We start from the raw sequence: 21,228 nt of genomic DNA on the forward strand, positions 1-21,228 counted from the left end.
AGAAGTGAGTACTGTGAGTCAAACTGCCAAAAGAAAGAAACATCAATCTGTGCAACAGCACCTATTAGAAATAATTATCTTTTAAAACACATATGGACAAAGAGGATCTTTGCCATTTAAGTGGACTGAGGAATTGGACATTTTTAGCAAAGATAGACTGGGGAGAATACCTTACATTAACCGTCCCCCAGCTATCAAATATAGGAGCTGTTAACGACATAAATTTTGGACCCTGAGCAGATTCGAATGAAACCTTTCTTTGACTACAGAGGTCCTAGTTGCTTCCTAAACATATTTACCAAAAGAAAATATCTTGGCTCTCTAGATTCCAACTTCTGGAAATTCGGTTGAACAGTTGTGGAGCCCAAGAGCTGAACTGACCTCCTCAGCCACCATGAAGATAGTAAGCACACCTTCACAGAAGACTAGTGCTTCATGTGGAACAGAGTTGCCACCCCCAACCAAAGCTTTGTGACATCATCAAGGCCCTACTTATGTCATAAAACTCCTCCTAGCCAGGTTCCTTCCCTACTAACCCCCAGAAATATCCAGCATACAGGTCCTAAAATGCTGCTCATACAGCCCCATGAAGACCCAAAATAAATACCCCAATCTTCGTCCCAATTACTTGAGTCATATTTTCCAAGTAACTCAACACCTTTATGTGTTTTTTTTTTCTGTAAAATAATTTTTGGTCTGAGTCAACAACTCACAGGAATGTTTTTTTTTCCTATCTCCAATGTCCTCATTGGTTATTTTCTATTGATTTTTCCATTACTTCATAATAATAATTATCAAACTTTCCACTTCTCTTCCTCCTCCCACATTCTTCTTGCTCCGCAAATGAACCTCTCTACACAAACACCAGTCCCAATAGAGGGCAGGGTACTTTGAGCTGTGGGAAGTCCAAGCCCACCCTTCATCCATCCAGATATAGCAAGGTATGCATCCACAAAAATATGATCACAAAAAGCCAGTGTATGATATGCAGACAATTGCAAGTGCCATTATCTTTGGCTTCTCCGTCTGCCCCAATTGTCAGCCACATTCAGAGCTTCCAGTTTGATCCCATGTTCTTTCATTCCCAGGTCACTGGATTAGTTGAAATCCCCTTAGTTCAGGCACAGTGTCTCATAGTGTGGACCAAGCCCTTATATTCCTGACATCCTTGCTCTTTTTCTCCATCCATCTGCTCTTCCACTGGAGCTTGGAAGCTCCATCTAGTTTTCTGATTTTGACCCTGACTTGATCTCCATAATTTGCCAAACAAAAGTTCCATGGTGGTTTTCAAGATAGTCAGTCATCAGTCTGACTATGGGACAAGGCACACATAGTTCCTAGGGACATGTCACAGTGCGGTCAACTTCTCCTCCCTGCCTAAGTACCTAGAGAGGGTCACCCTATGGACTTCTGAGAACCACTCAAGAGATATCGATCTTGACATCCCCAGAATGGCCCCATAAATTGAGATATCATCAGTGTATGTGCATTAACCTGTGTGTGTTTGTGTGTGTGTATTTAAATCACAATAACAAATGGATTGTAATATTGAAGTTTCTTCTCATCTTGAGAAGAATATTTGCTACAGAAACACTCTCACAGTAATCGTGAGAGTGTAAACTCTCTCAGCAAGGAGAAATAACTGGAGGAATCCCCCAGGAGTTAGGCTCAGTGTCCCAGGAATTACGCCCAAGGAAAGTCAATGAACTCAGTGATGGAAGATAAAACCCAGCCTAAATAAAACCCTAAATCATTTAGGTGGAACATGAGATACTCTTACAACAGTTACAAGAGGTCTAAAATGCCTGGACTGGAACATAAGGGGAACAAAAGGACGTGGAGCTGAGAGTGTATGGCAAAACTGATTGGATCTGGCAAAAATTATGTAAGCATACCAAGGAAACCACCAGTGGGACAAAACCCTAAGAAATCTGTATGACAACATATCATGTTGAACATAATGAGATTTATAGACAAAGGAAAGATCTTAATTATGTCACTGTCACACAGGTGATGATGAACCAGTTCCATCGTAGAGTGACTCCCTGCTGTGTTTAAGATAACCTGTCAATTCTGTCTAGTCAGTTACAAGGAAATTTGCATAATTGCACAGATTAACAATCAGCATCATTTACTGCACAATCAAAGGCAAGGCAAAGAATTCATAGACATGTTGTTGAATGCTGATGATGTTATTGGGAGTTTTGATGGGTTTTTTTCTTAAAGGGAAATCATCGGTGACACTCATGCATGAAGCAGATCCTTTCTCTGTGATGTTTCCTGAATAGCCACTGAGATACCAACCCATTGAGTTGTGGTCTCTCTCTCTTTTAAAAAGCAACTTCTACCTTCAGCTTGATCCCTTGCTTGAGCTTCCCTTCTGGCTACTAGGCTCCTTTTCTGATCCTGCAGAGGGCTTTTGTAAGGGATTGTGATCTCTAAGTTTTTCCCCTTTCAAGAACTAATCATTCTATTAATCACAATTCTAAACTGCTGTGGGAGTTTGTTTGTGACTTAAGCCTTCACATGTGATACAAGCGACCTGTGTCTATAGGGTCTTCACTCTGTTCATATGGGGAAGGCATGGCAGCAGGAGTAGATGGCTGATCATTCTCTGTAAGGAAACCAGTAAACAGTGGGGACCAAGTACAAGGATGTCCTGAAATATTAAGTCTTGTCCTTTCAAGGCCCCAAAGCCTCTAGCTAGGTTCAGGGTCACGACAATCTCCAAAACCCACCGAGCATGAAGTATTCAGAACCAGAAGCCTGTGTGTGCCATATCACATAAATTCATCGTGAGTACACCAATCTGTTTTTTTTTAATTCTAAATTATTTTGTCCCATCAGAACGATCTATATTACCAATTAACCAAATTTGCTCCATCTTTGGTGTCCTAGAATTGCTTTAAATTGTTGCTGGGACAGTCTTACAAACCTTCCTGTGCTGTTATGAGACCTTAAGGGGACAGCACTTATTTCAGAAATCAAAGGCAGTTGGGTTTAATCCTATGGTTAGCTGTTAGCTAGACACTGGAAGGATGGATTTGACTAAGAAAGGGAGACAGCATACATGGAGGCAGGTAACCTTTCCTTTGCAAAATGACCCATTTTGAGGCCTTACATCAGGCTCTTCTCTTCTCCTAATCTTGGTTTTTTTATTAGTTTAGGAGAAGAATTAAAACTCCATTTACAGTATCTGTGAACCTGAATGAGTTAAGTATGTGTGACCAACTTGATGTCTGCCTGTCTGTCAACAGGGCCAGAGTTCAGGGGCATCTGATGCATAGCACAGGAATGTCAGCCATCAATCTCTGGTCCACCTAACTCTACAGCATTAGAGTTGTCATGGTTGCTCATCTGATCTTCCTCATATGATCTCCATCCACAGAGATGTCAGAAAAATCCTCCCCTGAGAGTGCAAGTTCTTTACAAATGAAAGATTATACAACAGAAGACACATGGGAGATTTATATGGGCAAGCTGTTGAAAGGATAAAGTGACAGAAGAAGTTTATTGATTAATTAAAGAAAGAATCCGCTTCAGCTGATAGGTTAGAACATAGGTAGGTGGAGTAAACAAAATAGAATGCCGGGAGGAAGAGGTAGTGAGCTCAGAGAAGCCATGCTCCCCTCTCCCCGGCAGATGCCATAGCTCTGCTCTCTGAGGCAGATGTCGATGCAGCCAGCCACCATGTCAGACATGCTGAATTTTTCCTGGTAAGTGCACCTCGTTATACTACACTGATTATTAGAAATGGGTTAAAATGCTGAATCTAATGGGCCAGCAGTGTTTAAAAGTATACAGATTTTGTGTATTTATTTCAGGCATAACCTTCATGCGGCCGTGGTGCTGGGGACACAGCCTCGCTGCTCAAATAACTACAGAATGGCTTGCAGCCTTGTGGACAACTGAATCCACTGAAAGCCTGAGAAAGCTTGGGAAAGTGTAAAGCATGTTTTCTTGGTAGCAGCAATTTCTCGGTCTGCTCTGCTTGCTAGAAGAAAGCAAGGGCTCTCATCTAAAAGAGGCTTGCTGACTCAGCTTCAGCTGCAAAACCCTGCAGCCCTTACGAGGTCCTGCCACAAAACATTTAAATGGTGTTGATAAAAGCCAACTGAATGCTTGTATGTTTTCAGCAGTAGCAGGATAAAAAACTGTGTTGTTTTAAAATGCCGGCTTTCTGGGCCATCCTGCCTGGGCAAACTCTGACTGTTTGAGGAAGGAGGGCCAGCTACAGAAAGAGGGCTTGAGTGTGGTCTGTTGCAGCCTCTTTGATGGCAAGGACCTTGAAACACTGTAGACTTGTGGCACTGAATGCGGCTCTGTTCAGTACCTCAGCCACAAGGTTGGAATGGCAGAAAGCTAAGGAATGGGCTACATCTGGCCAGCAAAGCCACGGCTTTAGTCCTACTGGGATTGCTTGGTAAATGAAAGACTCATGTGGTCAGAAAAACAGAGAGAGAAATAGAGTAAAGAGAGATTCAAAGACAAAGAAAATTTTTAAATGATTTACAGTGTGTTAAAAATATGTGCAGGCTAAAATGTGAAGTTCTTAAAGTTAAAAAAAGGAAGAGAGTTGTTGGGTGTGGTAGTACACACCTGTAAACCCAACACATGGGAGGCAGAGGGAGATTGACCTCTGTACCTTCAAGGTGAGGTAGCACACGCCTTTAATCCCAGTGCCTTGAAATCAGAGACAAACAGATCTTTGTGAGTTCAATGTGTAGTAGCATACACCTTTAATCCCAATGCCTGAAAGGCAGAGAGAGGCAGATCTCTGAGACTTCAAGGACAGACAGGTATACAGAGTTATTCCAGGTCAAAGATACAGAGAACCTGTCTCAAAAGGCAAAAAATAAAAAGGAAAAATAAACAAAATAGAGGTTAAATTGAAGCGCACAAAATGGAAAATTCACAGCAAATTTTGATATTGTATGCTATTATGCTCTTTTTGAATCATTTGAATTTTGAGGCAGTAGCAATAGCTGCTAAAAGATGTTTCTTTATAAAAGCTGCTGAAATAATCCAACATAGATATTTTAAAAATGCCTTGACTTTGAAATTTGGATCTAAGGACATGATGCTTTGGAAAGGAGTTTCTATTTGTTTTCACAGAGGGTGATAGTCTGTGGATGCCTCTATCCTAATATGGTAGGATGGACCACGCCCTACTTAAAGGTTGCTGTGAACACCTTTAAAAATTTGCTTCGCTCAACTGCCAACTGAGATAAATCAATAATGATGCCACCATTCAGCAGGAAGCCTTTTTGAGAGAAAAAACTGCACCCACGTTCCCAAATATGGCTTATAAACGTTCTTTTACATTTAAAGTGGGATGTGATATAGATATGAATATTTGCATTAGTATAGATTTTGCTTTACTGATAGAGATTTTAGGTCAATTTTGTTATATGTATATGCATTTTTGATCTTAATTAAGGTATTGTGATTGTGTAGTTCATTTAAAAATATAATGTATATAGGTTATTAATGGATAATCATTAATAATAGTCAAGTTTGTAGTCATGTTAGTTAGATTTTCTAGCTACACAGAGATATGTATATTTCAGTTAGATAGGCATTATTCATATCTCTCTAGACTACAAAACAGGCTATTTAATGTCTTAGTACCTTAGGGTTTTTCATGACAGTGAGACACTCTACTCTTGGCAGCACATATCTACTTCAGGAAGAAGATGGGCATCAAAGAGGATCCTTATGGAGTTTGATAGCCATTTGGGGAAGAAACTGCTCTTGCCTGGATTGTTGCATTAACTGTACACAGAAAACACTCAGAGAGAGGACTACTGAACTTGCCTAAAGGTGAGATGATCTTTTCGTGTTCCTGATTCAGGAAAGGGTCAGCAAAACATTCTTCAAGACAAGCAGATAGTGACTGCCTTTGAAATTTCCTGCTTCATGGAAATGTCTGCTGGAAACTATGGGCCTGTAGGCTGAGGATGGAAACACCAACGGTACAGGGGAACTTTGGGTGACTGTCCAGGCAGCGAGATGTCTCTGTCATTTCTTGATTTTGAAAATGGCTTACTTTTTGTTTGCTTAGGTAATACTGTATTACTCTGGAGTCTCTGATGGAGTTGAAGAATAGATAGATAGTTATAGTTTTCCATTGTTATGATAAAAGATAAAATAGATATAAATATTGTAACTGTAATTCTTGCTTGATAACTGTTTTGTTATATGTAATTTTGCTATGTTAAAGTTAAAGATTCCGTTCTTGTTTAAACAGAAATAGGAGTAATGATGGAGTATAGGTCATTGGTTAATTAAATAAAGAAACTGTTTGGCCTGCAAGGTTAGAACATAGGTGGGTGGAATAAACATAAGAGAATGCTGGGAGGAATAGGAATTGAGCTTAGAGATGCCATGCACCTCTCCCATGGGCAGAAATGGTAGCTCTGCACTCTGAGGCAGATGGCGATACAGCCAGCCACCAGGTCAGACATGCTAAATCTTTCCTTCTAAGCGCACCTCGTGCTGCAACATACATTATGAGACATGGGTTAAGAGGCTGAAAATAATGGGGCAGGCAGTGTTGAAATGAATAGTTTTGTGTTGTTATTTCGGAGCATAACCTTACAAGGCGGCCCCATGGGGATGCAGCCCTGCTGCTCAAATTTCTAAAATCAAGGGGGAAATGGAAGAAGGGAAGAAAGAAGAGAGAGAGACAAGGAAGAATGGATGAATTCAATCATTCCTTGGAAAAATGAGTGAACCAATGAATGAGGAGACCTAGTAGGAAAAAATGTGCTGCATTCCCTCAGAGAGTCAGGTCAAATTAAGGATTGACAAGGTTTTCCACTAAGGAGGAGGCTTATTCCATTTTACCTTCTTTGTGCTCCAGGCCCACCCACAAGAGTGATGATGAGGACAGGGAGAAGAAGAGGAGAGGGTGTACCAGAATTCCCTGGTACAATTTCTCACCCAAATTGTAGCCAAATCACCTGACCTGGGACAGCTGATCTACATGCTGGACCCTAACTCCCAGTTTGACAACTCTAACATTTTAACCAAGTTTGTGAAGATGAAGGAACCAAAAATAGCCCAGTTACAGGATGGCAGGTTGCTTACAGGATGGGAGTCAGACATCAGTACCATACTGGTATTTGGCGGTTTGATGGGTGTGTGGGGTCTTTGCCAGACTCCACCTAGCATCATGGATTCCCTACTTTACTGATATTATGGAGTTCGGTGCATTCATCATATGTGTGCATGTCACACACTAGTGGGCATCATATGTACATGTTTATCCTGTGTGTGGGTGAGTGTGTTCATGAGTTTTATAGCCCAAGTACTACAGAACATGATCAATGAAAGGGAACACTGTTTTCCAGATATGGCAGGGCAATTATTTAAATGAACTGACAAGGGTTGGATGGCATGGATAAGACCTATGAGAGTTCAAGCCATACCGAATCCAGGCATGACAAAGTAGGTGGCATACAGAATTCTGGCAAAACTAAGTAGGTAGCTTGATGTCCACCTTACTGGAGAAGAGCAACTGAGCGGAGACACTTTTCACTAAGCAACATGCTCTAGTGGAGAACAAACATCCTTTGACTTACAGCCAGTACGAATTAAACCATGCATCAAATGAAACGTAATTTTCTCTGATTTTGAGTATACATTTGTGTCCCTTCCTGATTAATCTTCTCTTTATCCTCTTAAGTCCCAATACCTCACGCTGATATCGGTCACATCTTTCCATTTGACATGGTTTTCCCTCAAGCTTCATACCGCCCCGAGATCATACAACTCTTTGTCCCCTCTCCACTGCTTCCTTGACAGCCATCTAGTCCTTTACCACACCACGCATCCCCAGTCCTTTACTCCCCAAGGGGAAAAGACCATAAATCCTGCTTTGTTTTGAGGCATGTATTTCTGTGATGCCCCATCCACCAAACACAACCCATCATTGAACAAATAACACAACATGTTAGCAAATTTTTATTCTTTGAGAAAGAATAATCCATTGGAAAAGATACCAGGATTCATAGAAGACCTGAGGTATCTCTGAAAAAACACATTCCCAAAGAGAGAATTAAGTCTGCCCCTCAAAATTTGAGAATTTCACTTTAACAGATCTTCACCAAATCATAGACATAGATATGGAAGTCATTATCAAACTTGATGAAATACACAGAAGGTTTGTTGGGAACTTGGCAAATAATTTTACCTATCTCTTGGGTTCCATCTTTTTTGTTGTACTGCACTCTTTTGCCCTCCAAGGAATCCCTGCGTAATTCCAAAGTCACCTCTACTGGAGGACATCCAGGCGTGATGTGGAGGTTGCCTTCAATGGAATCATCATGATGGTGGTAAAGGTACAGGACCGGATCATTCTCGTTGACAATGTAGAAACAGGTCGTTATGGTCTGCACCTCATCTGGGACCACGCCACTCCACTCTTCCCTAGAGCCTGGCATGATGTGGAGTTTGCCTTCCAGGTAGTCATCCAGGAGGTGGTAAATGTACAAGACCGGATCTTTCTTGTAGGTAATATAAAACCAGGTCTTCATGATTTGCACCTCTTCTAGGACCATCCCGTTCCAGTCATTCTTAGAGCCATTTGTGCCCATGAATGTATGTTTCACTGCTCTGCCAACTATGGTGTTTGAGAGATGAGTGTCTGTCACCTGAGGAAATGGCACATTATTAGGCAGGATCTTCAGGTTTAAAATCCTTTCATCACTATGAAGCTCCAAGCAATAGACACAATCAATCCCATCATATTTCAACAAATAGAGAGAGGGATATGTTGGCAGTTGATCTAGAATGATGGCTTTCCAATGGGTGACTGGTTCATTGGCTTCCTTCCAGCCATGAGAAATTCAGCGGCCAACAATATTCTCCAGGGCCTCAAAAGGCTTACTAAGTTTTTGCTTCTGGAGCGATGGCCCATTCTTCTTCTGGAGATGTGGCATGCCACTCATACTAAGAGGCATCTTCATCATGGCGGGAGACTTTCTGAGATAGGCCACAGCACTCCTGTTCCACTGTCTCTTGGCTCTGTTTCTGTGCTTGGGCTTCATAGCTGCCAATCTCTGCATAGGAAGAACTCTTCAGTTTAAATCAGACACAAAGTGGTTTCCTCCACCATAAGTGCCTGCAAGGATAAGAAGGTGAGGATGTGAGGTCAAGGCTCTTTTTAGGAATAACTTTGGAGCAGGTGAAAAAGGCAGGGCTGAATAGATTTGGATACCTAAATGGAATATGTTCTTAAGAAATTAATAGGAAAATTATCAAACTCTTGTCTACAGCTCAGTATATGTGTATCAGAGACATATTCCTGCTGCAAAATGCAATTGACCTCTACTGAGAAACCTACTTCCTGACTTACTATATCAATGAGAGAGGAAGCTATGCCTATACCTAAAGTGAGAAAGAAATATCTGAACAGATGGCAAAGAATTCAAAGAACAGCCACTCCTCTCCTTTCCACTCAAGCTACTCGTTAGTTGGCTGATCTATAACCACCTGCCCAAGGTCATGGCACTCCAGTCCACTGGCTCTCTCTATTGTGTCTCCTGATCCAGATCCAGGTTGATTACATAAAGATATTCTGTATCTTCATTTGAGAAGTGAGTACTGTGAGTCAAACTGCCAAAAGAAAGAAACATTAATCTGTGCACCAGCACCTATTAGAAATAATTATCTTTTAAAACACATATGGACAAAGAGGATCTTTGCCATTTAAGTGGACTGAGGAATCAGACATTTTTAGCAAAGATAGAGTGGGGAGAATACCTGACATTAACCGTCCCCCAGCTGTCAAATATAGGAGCTGTTAACGACATAAATTTTGGACCCAGAGCAGATTTGAAGAAACCTTTCTTTGACTACAGAGGTCCTAGTTGCTTCCTAAACATATTTACCAAAAGAAAATATCTTGGCTCTCTAGATTCCAACTTCTGGAAATTCGGTTGAACAGTTGAGGAGCACAAGGGCTGAACTGACGTCCTCAGCCACCGTGAAGATAGTAAGCCCACCTTCACAGAAGACCAGTGCTTCATGTGGAACAGAGTTGCCACCCCCAACCAAAGCTTTGTGACATCATCAAGGCTCTACTTTTGTCATAAAACTCCTCCTAGCCAGGTTTCTTCCCTACTAACCCCCAGAAATATCCAGCATACAGGTCCTAAAATGCTGCTCATACAGCCCCAGGAAGACCCAAAATAAAAACCCAATCTTCTTCCCAATTACTTGAGTCATATTTTCCAAGTAACTCAACCCCTTTATGTGTTTTTTATTTTCTGTAAAATAATTTTTGGTCTGAGTCAACAACTCACATGAATGTTTTTTTTTTCCTATCTCCAATGTCCTCATTGGTTATTTTCTATTGATTTTTCCATTACTTCATAATAATAATTATCAAACTTTCCACTTCTCTTCCTCCTCCCACATTCTTCTTGCTTCGCAAATAAACCTCTCCACTCAAACAGCAGTCCAAATAGAGGGCAGGGTACTTTGAGCTGTGGGAAGTCCAAGCCCACCCTTCATCCATCCAGATTTAGCAAGGTATGCATCCACAGAAAATATGATCACAAAAAGCCAGTGTATGATATGCAGACAATTGCAAGTGCCATTATATTTAGATTCTCCGTCTGCCCCAATTGTCAGCCACATTCACAGCTTCCAGTTTGATCCCATGTTCTTTCATTCCCAGGTCACTGGATTAGTTGAAATCCCCTTAGTTCAGGCACAGTGTCTCATAGTGTGGACCAAGCCCTTATATTCCTGACATCCTTGCTCTTTTTCTCCATCCATCTGCTCTTCCACTGGAGCTTGGAAGCTCCATCTAGTTTTCTGATTTTGACCCTGACTTGATCTCCATAATTTGCCAAACAAAAGTTCCATGGTGGTTTTCAAGATAGTCAGTCATCAGTCTGACTATGGGACAAGGCACACATAGTTCCTAGGGACATGTCACAGTGCGGTCAAATTCTCCTCCCTGCTTAAGTACCTAGAGAGGGTCACCCTATGGCCTTCTGAGAACCACTCGAGAGATATCGATCTTGACATCCCCAGAATGGCCCAATAAATTGAGATATCATCAGTGTATGTGCATTAACTTGTGTGTGTTTGTGTGTGTGTATTTTAATCAGAATAACAAATGGATTGTAATATTGAAGTTTCTTCTCATCTTGAGAAGAATATTTGCTACAGAAACACTCTCACAGTAATAGTGAGAGTGTAAACTATCTCAGAAAGGAGAAATAACTGGAGGAATCCCCCAGGAGTTAGGCTCAGTGTCCCAGGAATTACGCCCAGGAAAGTCAATGAACACAGTGATGGAAGATAAAACCCAGCCTAAATAAATCCCTAAATCATTTAGGTGGAACATGAGATACTCTTACAACAGTTACAAGAGGTCTAAAATGCCTGGACTGGAACATAAGGGGAACACAACGACGTGGAGCTGAGAGTGCCTGTCAAAACTGATTGGATCTGGAAAAAATTATGTAAGCATACCAAGGAAACCACCAGTGGGACAAAACCCTAAGAAATCTGTATGACAACATATCATGTTGAACATAATGAGATTTATAGACAAAGGAAAGATCTCAATTATGTCACTGTCACACAGGTGATGATGAACCAGTCCCATCGTAGAGTGACTCCCTGTTGTGTTTAAGATAACCTGTTAATTCTGTCTAGTCAGTTACAAGGAAATTTGCATTAATTGCACAGATTAACTATCAGCATCATTTACTGCACAATCAAAGGCAAGGCAAAGAAATCATAGACATGTTGTTGAATGCTGATGATGTTATTGGGAGTTTTGATGGTTTTTTTTCTTAAAGGGAAATCATCGGTGACTCTCATGCATGAAGCAGATCCTTTCTCTGTGATGTTTCCTGAATAGCCACTGAGATACCAGCCCATTGAGTTGTGGTCTCTCTCTCTTTTAAAAAGCACCTTCTACCTTCAGCTTGATCTCTTGCTTGAGCTTCCCTTCTGGCTACTAGGCTCCTTTTCTGATCCTGCTGAGGGTTTTTGTATGGGATTGTGATCTCTAAGTTTTTCCCCTTTCAAGAACTAATCATTCTATTAATCACAATTCTAAACTGCTGTGGGAGTTTGTTTGTGACTTATGCCTTCACATGTGATACAAGCGACCTGTGTGTATAGGGTCTTCTCTCTGTTCATGTGGGGAAGGCATGGCAGCAGGAGTAGATGGCTGCTCATTCTCTGTAAGGAAATCAGTAAACAGTGGGCACCAAGTACAAGGATGTCCTGAAATATTAAGTCTTGTCCTTTCAAGGCCCCAAAGCCTCCAGCTAGGTTCAGGGTCACGACAATCTCCAAAACCCACCGAGCATGAAGTATTCAGAACCACAAGCCTGTGTGTGCCATATCACATAAATTCATCGTGAGTACACCAATCTGTTTTTTTTTTTTCAATTCTAAATTTTTTTGTCCCATCAGAACGATCTATATTAGCAATTAACCAAATTTGCTGCATCTTTGGTGTCCTAGAATTGCTTTAAATTGTTGCTGGGACAGTCTTACAAACCTTCCTGTGCTGTTATGAGACCTTAAGGGGACAGCACTTATTTCAGAAATCAAAGGCAGTTGGGTTCAATCCTATGGTTAGCTGTTAGCTAGACACTGGAAGGATGGATTTGACTAAGAAAGGGAGACAGCATACATGGAGGCAGGTAACCTTTCCTTTGCAAAATGACCCATTTTGAGGCCTTACTTCAGGCTCTTCTCTTCTCCTAATCTTGGTTTTTTTTATTAGTTTAGGAGAAGAATTAAAACTCCATTTACAGTATCTGTGAACCTGAATGAGTTAAGTATGTGTGACCAACTTGATGTCTGCCTGTCTGTCAACAGGGCCAGAGTTCAGGGGCATCTGATGCATAGCACAGGAATGTCAGCCATCAATCTCTGGTCCACCTAACTCTACAGCATTACAGTTGTCATGGTTGCTCATCTGATCTTCCTCATATGATCTCCATCCACAGAGATGTCAGAAAAATCCTCCCCTGAGAGTGCAAGTTCTTTACAAATGAAAGATTATACAACAGAAGACACATGGGAGATTTATATGGGCAAGTTGTTGAAAGGATAAAGTGACAGAAGAAGTTTATTGATTAATTAAAGAAAGAATCCGCTTCAGCTTATAGGTTAGAACATAGGTAGGTGGAGTAAACAAAATAGAATGCCGGGAGGAAGAGGTAGTGAGCTCAGAGAAGCCATGCTCCCCTCTCCCCGGCAGATGCCATAGCTCTGCTCTCTGAGGCAGATGTCGATGCAGCCAGCCACCATGTCAGACATGCTGAATTTTTCCTGGTAAGTGCACCTCATTATACTACACTGATTATTAGAATTGGGTTAAAATGCTGAATCTAATGGGCCAGCAGTGTTTAAAAGAATACAGTTTTTGTGTATTTATTTCAGGCATAACCTTCATGCGGCCGTGGTGCTGGGGACACAACCTCGCTGCTCAAATAACTACAGAATGGCTTGCAGCCTTGTGGACAACTGAATCCACTGAAAGCCTGAGAATGCTTGGGAAAGAGTAAAGCATTTTTTCTTGGTAGCAGCGATTTCTCGGTCTGCTCTGCTTGCTAGAAGAAAGCAAGGGCTCTCATCTAAAAGAGGCTTGCTGACTCAGCTTCAGCTGCAAAACCCTGCAGCCCTTAAGAGGTCCTGACACAAAACAGTTAAATGTTGTTGATAAAAACCAACTGAATGCTTGTGTGTTTTCAGCAGTAGCAGGAAAAAAAACTGTCTTGTTTTAAAATGCCGGCTTTCTGGGCCATCCTGCCTGGGCAAACTCTGACTGTTTGAGGAAGGAGGGCCAGCTACAGAAAGAGGGCTTGTGTGTTGTCTGTTGCATCCTCTTCGATGGCAAGGACCTTGAAACACTGTAGACTTGTGGCACTGAATGCGGCTCTGTTCGGTACCTCAGCCACAAGGTTGGAATGGCAGAAAGCTAAGGAATGGGCTACATCTGGCCAGCAAAGCCACGGCTTTAGTCCTACTGAGATTGCTTGGTAAATGAAAGACTCATGTGGTCAGAAAAACAAAGAGAGAAATAGAGTAAAGAGAGATTCAAAGACAAAGAAAATTTTTAAATGATTTACAGTGTGTTAAAAATATGTACAGGCTAAAATTTGAAGTTCTTAAAGTTAAAAAAAGGAAGAGAGTTGTTGGGTGTGGTAGTACACACCTGTAAACCCAACACATGGGAGGCAGAGGGAGATTGACCTCTGTACCTTCAAGGTGAGGTAGCACACGCCTTTAATCCCAGTGCCTTGAAGGCAGAGACAAACAGATCTTTGTGAGTTCAATGTGTAGTAGCATACACCTTTAATCCCAATGCCTGAAAGGCAGAGAGAGGCAGATCTCTGAGACTTCAAGGACAGACAGGTATACAGAGTTATTCCAGGTCAAAGATACAGAGAACCTGTCTCAAAAGGCAAAAAATAAAAAGGAAAAGTAAACAAAATAGAGGTTAAATTGAAGCGCACAAAGATGGAAAATTCACAGCGAATTTTGATATTGTATGCTATTATGCTCTTTTTGAATCATTTGAATTTTAGGGCAGTAGCAATAGCTGCTAAAAGATGTTTCTTTATAAAAGCTGCTGAAATAATCCAACATAGATATTTTGAAAATGCCTTGACTGTGAAATTTGGATCTAAGGACATGATGCTTTAGAAAGGAGTCTCTATTTTCTTTTCACAGAGGGTGATAGTCTGTGGATGCCTCTATCCTAATATGGTAGGATGGACCACGCCCTACTTAAAGGTTGCTATGAACACCTTTAAAAAATTGCTTCGCTCAACTGCCAACTGAGATAAATCAATAATGATGCCACCATTCAGCAGGAAGCATTTTGGAGAGAAGAAACTGCACCCACGTTCCCAAATATGGCTTATAAACGTTCTTTTACATTTAAAGTGGGATGTGATATAGATATGAATATTTGCATTAGTATAGATTTTGCTTTACTGATAGAGATTTTAGGTCAATTTTGTTATATGTATATGCATTTTTGATCTTAATTAAGGTATTGTGATTGTGTAGTTCATTTAAAAATATAATGTATATAGGTTATTAATGGATAAACATTAATAATAGTCAAGTTTGTAGTCATGTTAGTTAGATTTTCTAGCTACACAGAGATATGTATATTTCAGTTAGATAGGCATTATTCATATCTCTCTAGACTACAAAACAGGCTATTTAATGTCTTAGTACCTTAGGGTTTTTCATGACAGTGAGACACTCTACTCTTGGCAGCACATATCTACTTCAGGAAGAAGATGGGCATCAAAGAGGATCCTTATGGAGTTTGATAGCCACTTGGGGAAGAAACTGCTCTTGCCTGGATTGTTGCATAAACTGTACACAGAAAACACTCAGAGAGAGGTCTACTGAACTTGCCTAAAGGTGAGATGATCTTTTCGTGTTCCAGATTCAGGAAAGGGTCAGCAAAACATTCTTCAAGACAAGCAGATATTGACTGCCTTTGAAATTTCCTGCTTCATGGAAATGTCTGCTGGAAACTATGGGCCTGTAGGCTGAGGATGGAAACACCAACGGTACAGAGGAACTTTGGGTGACTGTCCAGGCAGCGAGATGTCTCTGTCATTTCTAGAGTTTGGAAATGGCTTACTTTTTGTTTGCTTAGGTAATACTGTATTATTCTGGAGTCTCTGATGGAGTTGAAGGATAGATAGATAGTTATAGTTTTCCATTGTTATGATAAAAGATAAAATAGATATAAATATTGTAACTGTAATTCTTGCTTGATAACTGTTTTGTTATATGTAATTTTGCTATGTTAAAGTTAAAGATTCCGTTCTTGTTTAAACAGAAATAGGAGTAATGATGGAGTATAGGTCATTGGTTAATTAAATAAGAAACTGTTTGGCCTGAAAGGTTAGAACATAGGTGGGTGGAATAAACATAAGAGAATGCTGGGAGGAATAGGAATTGAGCTTAGAGATGCCATGCACCTCTCCCATGGGCAGAAATGGTAGCTCTGCACTCTGAGGCAGATGGCGATACAGCCAGCCACCAGGTCAGACATGCTAAATCTTTCCTTCTAAGCGCAACTCGTGCTGCAACATACATTATTGGACATGGGTTAAGAGGCTGAAAATAATGGGGCAGGCAGTGTTGAAATGAATAGTTTTGTGTTGTTATTTGGGAGCATGACCTTACACGGCAGCCACATGGGGATGCAGCCCTGCTGCTCAAATTTCTACAATCAAGGGGGAAATGGAAGAAGGGAAGAAAGAAGAGAGAGAGAGACAAGGAAGAATGGATGAATTCAATCATTCCTTGGAAAAATGAGTGAACCAATGAATGAGGAGACCTAGTAGGAAAAAATGTGCTGCATTCCCTCAGAGAGTCAGGTCAAATTAAGGATTGACAAGGTATTCCACTAAGGAGGAGGCTTATTCCATTTTACCTTCTTTGTGCTCCAGGCCCACCCACAAGAGTGATGATGAGGACAGGGAGAAGAAGAGGAGAGGGTGTACCAGAATTCCCTGGTACAATTTCTCACCCAAATTGTAGCCAAATCACCTGACCTGGGACAGCTGATCTACATGCTGGACCCTAACTCCCAGTTTGACAACTCTAACATTTTAACCAAGTTTGTGAAGATGAAGGAACAAAAAATAGCCCAGTTACAGGATGGCAGGTTCCTTCCAGGATGGGAGTCAGACATCAGTACCATACTGGTATTTGGCGGATTGATGGGTGTGTGGGGTCTTTGCCAGACTCCACCTAGCATCATGGATTCCCTACTTTACTGATATTATGGAGTTCGGTGCATTCATCATATATGTGCATGTCACACAGTAGTGGGCATCATATGTACATGTTTATCCTGTGTGTGGGTGAGTGTGTTCATGAGTTTTATAGCCCAAGTGAAGGGGTTAAATCAGCTCCCTTTAGAGGGCGGGGTTTGCCTCAGGCGAATCCCTCCCAATAAAGGGTGCGCGGAGAGGCGGCTCGCCCCTTTTTTGTTCCTCGCTACCTGTGCTATGCTGGAACTTTGGTTCAGTAAGTTTAACAATAAACTGGTAAACATTCTTTGATATCTGCATTGCCTTTATTTTGTGCGGGAACATCTGGCGCCTGCCCCGTGGGGCTTTGCCGAGAACCGGCCCCGAATCGGAGTCTCTTGCACCCCCGGTCGCTGCGGCGGTCTCTCTGGGCGCGCGCGGAAGAAGTTGAGATTCTGAGCAGTCTCTCTGGGCGCGCGCTGAAACAGCTGAGATTCTGAGCGACTCGATTTTCCCTGCTGCTTGTTAGAGTATCAAGCAGTGAGTTTGATATCAACAGAGCCTTTTTAACAGCGCCTTAGCCTCTGTTCCGAGCCGCCCCGGCCAGATTTCCCGTGCCCGCCCGCCGGCGCGCGCTGCCTGTGTCTGCTGCTCCCCCTCCCACCGCTGCCAGCGCTCAGGTCACGTGACAGCGGCCTGAGAGCCCCGGCAAAAAATACTTATCAGCCTGGTGTCTGTTTCAATTTTGTTTTTGAGTCGTTTTATTTCAGATTTAGGACACGTGGATTCAACTGGACTCTTTCGCCACCACTGGCAGGAACCAGTTATTACAGGTAAGAGAACTTTTTCTTTTCTAAATAATGTCTGAGAACGTGACCGCAGCCTATTTCAATAGTTCTTTTGAGTGCACCATTTGGGAGATCTTACAAGAGGTGTCTACCACACCACATATATGGATATTCCTGGGATTCTTAATTTTCCTTAGCACTATTTGGTTTGATAATAGGAAAATGATCAAATCTCTTAAGGCAGAGGTTGAACGTTTGAAAACTATTGAGAGCGACAACAATCTTCTCAAGAATCAGTTTGAAGTTCTCCAGGAAGAAAACAAATCTTTGTTTAACATGACTTGGTTAACTGAGCAAAATCTAGAAAAAGTACAGGTTGATGTTAAGGAGAAATTCATTACTATGGAAGAAGGAACAGCTGAATTAGATCGTAAGTTTCAGCAGTCCCTTTCTGATGTTAAGGAGAAATTCATTACTATGGAAGAAGGAACAGCTGAATTAGATCGTAAGTTTCAGCAGTCCCTTTCTGATGTTAAGGAGAAATTCATTACTATGGAAGAAGGAACAGCTGAATTAGATCGTAAGTTTCAGCAGTCCCTTTCTGTAGGAACTGAAACGTTAACTGAGAGAATCAAAACTGCTGAATGTGACAATCGAATTTTGTCTAAAGCTTATGACAGATTGGCGGCAAGATTTTCAATACAAGAAGGCACGGTTTATGCCATAAAAATTATGTCCAAAGATGACAAGTTATCTCTACTGGACAAATTTCATACTCTAGAATCCTCAATGAAGGCTTTAGAACATAATTCTGGGCAGGAGATTCAGACATTACAAAAAGCAATGGTGAATAGAATTGAAAAGATTGAGGAATTTCTAAATTCTGATGAAGAAGAGCAAAGGGTAGAAAGGCAAATTTTAACTACATCTGTGGATAAATCCCTCCGGGAAAATTTTCACAAAGCTCTACCTACAGCTCTACATGCCTTTCCTGTAATAACAACTGAAAAGGTGGTTGGTTCCAGAAACCCTAGGGTCATCAAGGAAGATACATGGGAGCCTGTCCGTATGAATGATCTCAAAGAAATTAAACAGGCCATCATGTCTTTTGGGATGCACTCCCCTTTTGTTAAAGAGATGCTAAAATCTAGGGCCACAACAAGCAAAGTAACCCCCTTGGACTGGCTCCAGCTGAGCTCCGCGGTCCTTGAGAGTGGACCGCAATTAAAATGGAAATGCTTATTCAGGCAAGAGGCTAGACTTTTAGAACAGCAGGAAAAGGCGAAGGGAATTGACGTTTCCCTAGATAAAATTCTAGGTGAAGGGCTCTTTTCAGACCCTCAGGAACAAGCTAATTTGGATGAAAACATACTCTCCATGTGTACTACAGCAGCCTTAAGGGCTTGGGACAGAGTACAAGACCCAGGACAGAGAATGGAATCATTTGTCACAGTTAAACAGGGTCAGAGAGAACCCTTTAGTGACTTTTTACAAAGATTAACTAAGGCTGTACAAATGGGGATACCTGACCCAGAAGCAAGACGTATAATAATTGAGTCTTTGGCTTACGGAAATGCTAATGTGGAATGCAAAAGGATCTTGAGGCCTTTAATGTTCAGATCAGCGTCCTTGGAAGAATGGGTCTTGCATACACTAGATGTTGACACATTTGACTATGGCACGGAAGCATGGGTAGAAGAAGCAATTTCCAATGGTAAAAGGAGACACCAGAATACCAAATGTTTTAATTGTGGCAAAATGGGTCATATGAAAAGGAATTGTAAACAACGGGTTTTCAGAAATAATAATAATGCGTCTTCTAGAAATAACAGGAATAGAAGGAATCAGCCTTCAGGTTTATGTAGAATATGTGGGAAGGGCAGACACTGGACGAATGAATGCAGGTCTACAAGAGATAGACAAGGCAACCTGATACAGATGGGAAACGTTAGAGGGGGGGCCTCTCAGGCCCCCATGGCAAACATGGTTCAGACATTCCCAGTTTCTGCAGAGAACATGCCTCGTCAGGACAATTAGAAAGCCACATGCCTACTGTTACAAGCAATAGTAATCAGAAAGATGAGTTACGTGTGTTTTGGCAAACTTCTATAAATGATCAAAGACCTAAGCTGAGAGTGTGTGTAAATGGCATTTTTATTACTGGCCTACTGGACACAGGTGCTGATGTAAGTATCATTACCCCCAGAATCTTGGCATCCATATTGGCCTCTTCAGAATGTAAATGTTCAGCTCCTGGGAATTGGAACCCTATCTCGAGTAAGGCAGAGCACGAGATGGGTTGAATGTATAGGGCCTGAGGGACAAATAGGAAAATTAAGGCCTTATGTAGCCAATATTGCAATGAATTTATGGGGTCGTGACCTATTACAACAATGGAATACTCAAATTAACATTCCTGCTACTTCTAGAGCCCATATTTCTGAAAGGAATATTAAAAGTTATTACAAAAGGACAAAACCAGCCATTAGGGCTGTGCAGGAACAAGCAATTGATGTCCCTTCAGAAATACCAACAGCCTTGCCTCTAAAATGGTTGACTGAGAAACCAATATGGACAAAGCAATGGCCTTTAGCTGAGGAAAAGCTACAGGCTTTAGAACAGCTGGTACAAGAGCAACTAGATGCTGGACATATAGAAGAATCTACCAGCCCTTGGAATTCTCCTGTATTTGTGGTTAAGAAAAAATCAGGTCAATGGAGAATGGTGACAGATCTCAGGGCCATCAACAAGGTTATTCAACCTATGGGCCCTCTGCAATCTGGAATTCCGTTGCCCTCTTTATTACCAAAAGGATGGCCTCTCATAGTTATTGATTTAAAGGATTGTTTTTTCACTATACCTTTGCAAAAAGAAGATAGAGAAAAATTTGCCTTCACAGTGCCTACTTATAACAATTCTCAACCTTCGAGGAGGTACCACTGGACCGTCCTCCCCCAGGGTATGTTAAATAGCCCCTCCCTGTGCCAATATTTTGTGAACCAACCATTGCAAATAATACGCAAGAAATTTCCCAAATCTATTGTATACCATTACATGGACAACATATTGTTATCTGATTCAAACATAGATACCTTGAACAGACTGTTTGAAGAAATACAGATACTGTTACCTAAATGGGGATTGCAAATTGCTCCTGAAAATATTCAGAAGGGAGATTCTGTTAATTATTTAGGTTATAGAATAGGTTTGCAAAAAATTAAGACACAGAAGGCACAAATTTGGAGAGATCGCTTACGGACTCTTAATGACTTTCAAAGACTGTTAGGAGACATTTCCAGTTTACGACCAACTATTGGGATAACACCTGATCTAATAATTCATTTGAACAAGACCTTGGATGGTGATAAAGATTTAAACAGTCCCAGAGAATTAACAGCTGAAGCAGAAAAGGAACTGACAAAATAAAGGCAATGCAGATATCAAAGAATATTTACCAGTTTATTGTTAAACTTACTGAACCAAAGTTCCAGCGTAGCACAGGTAGCGAGGAACAAAAAAGGGGCAAGCCGCCTCTCCGCGCACCCTTTATTGGCAGGGATTCGCCTGAGGCAAACCCCGCCCTCTAAAGGGAGCTGATTTAACCCCTTCATCTCCCCCTTTTGTCTAAATAAGACACAACTAAACCAAATATAACTATAACA

This window comes from Microtus pennsylvanicus (genome assembly GCF_037038515.1).
Source record: "Microtus pennsylvanicus isolate mMicPen1 chromosome Y unlocalized genomic scaffold, mMicPen1.hap1 SUPER_Y_unloc_3, whole genome shotgun sequence".
In the NCBI taxonomy this organism is placed as follows: domain Eukaryota; kingdom Metazoa; phylum Chordata; class Mammalia; order Rodentia; family Cricetidae; genus Microtus; species Microtus pennsylvanicus.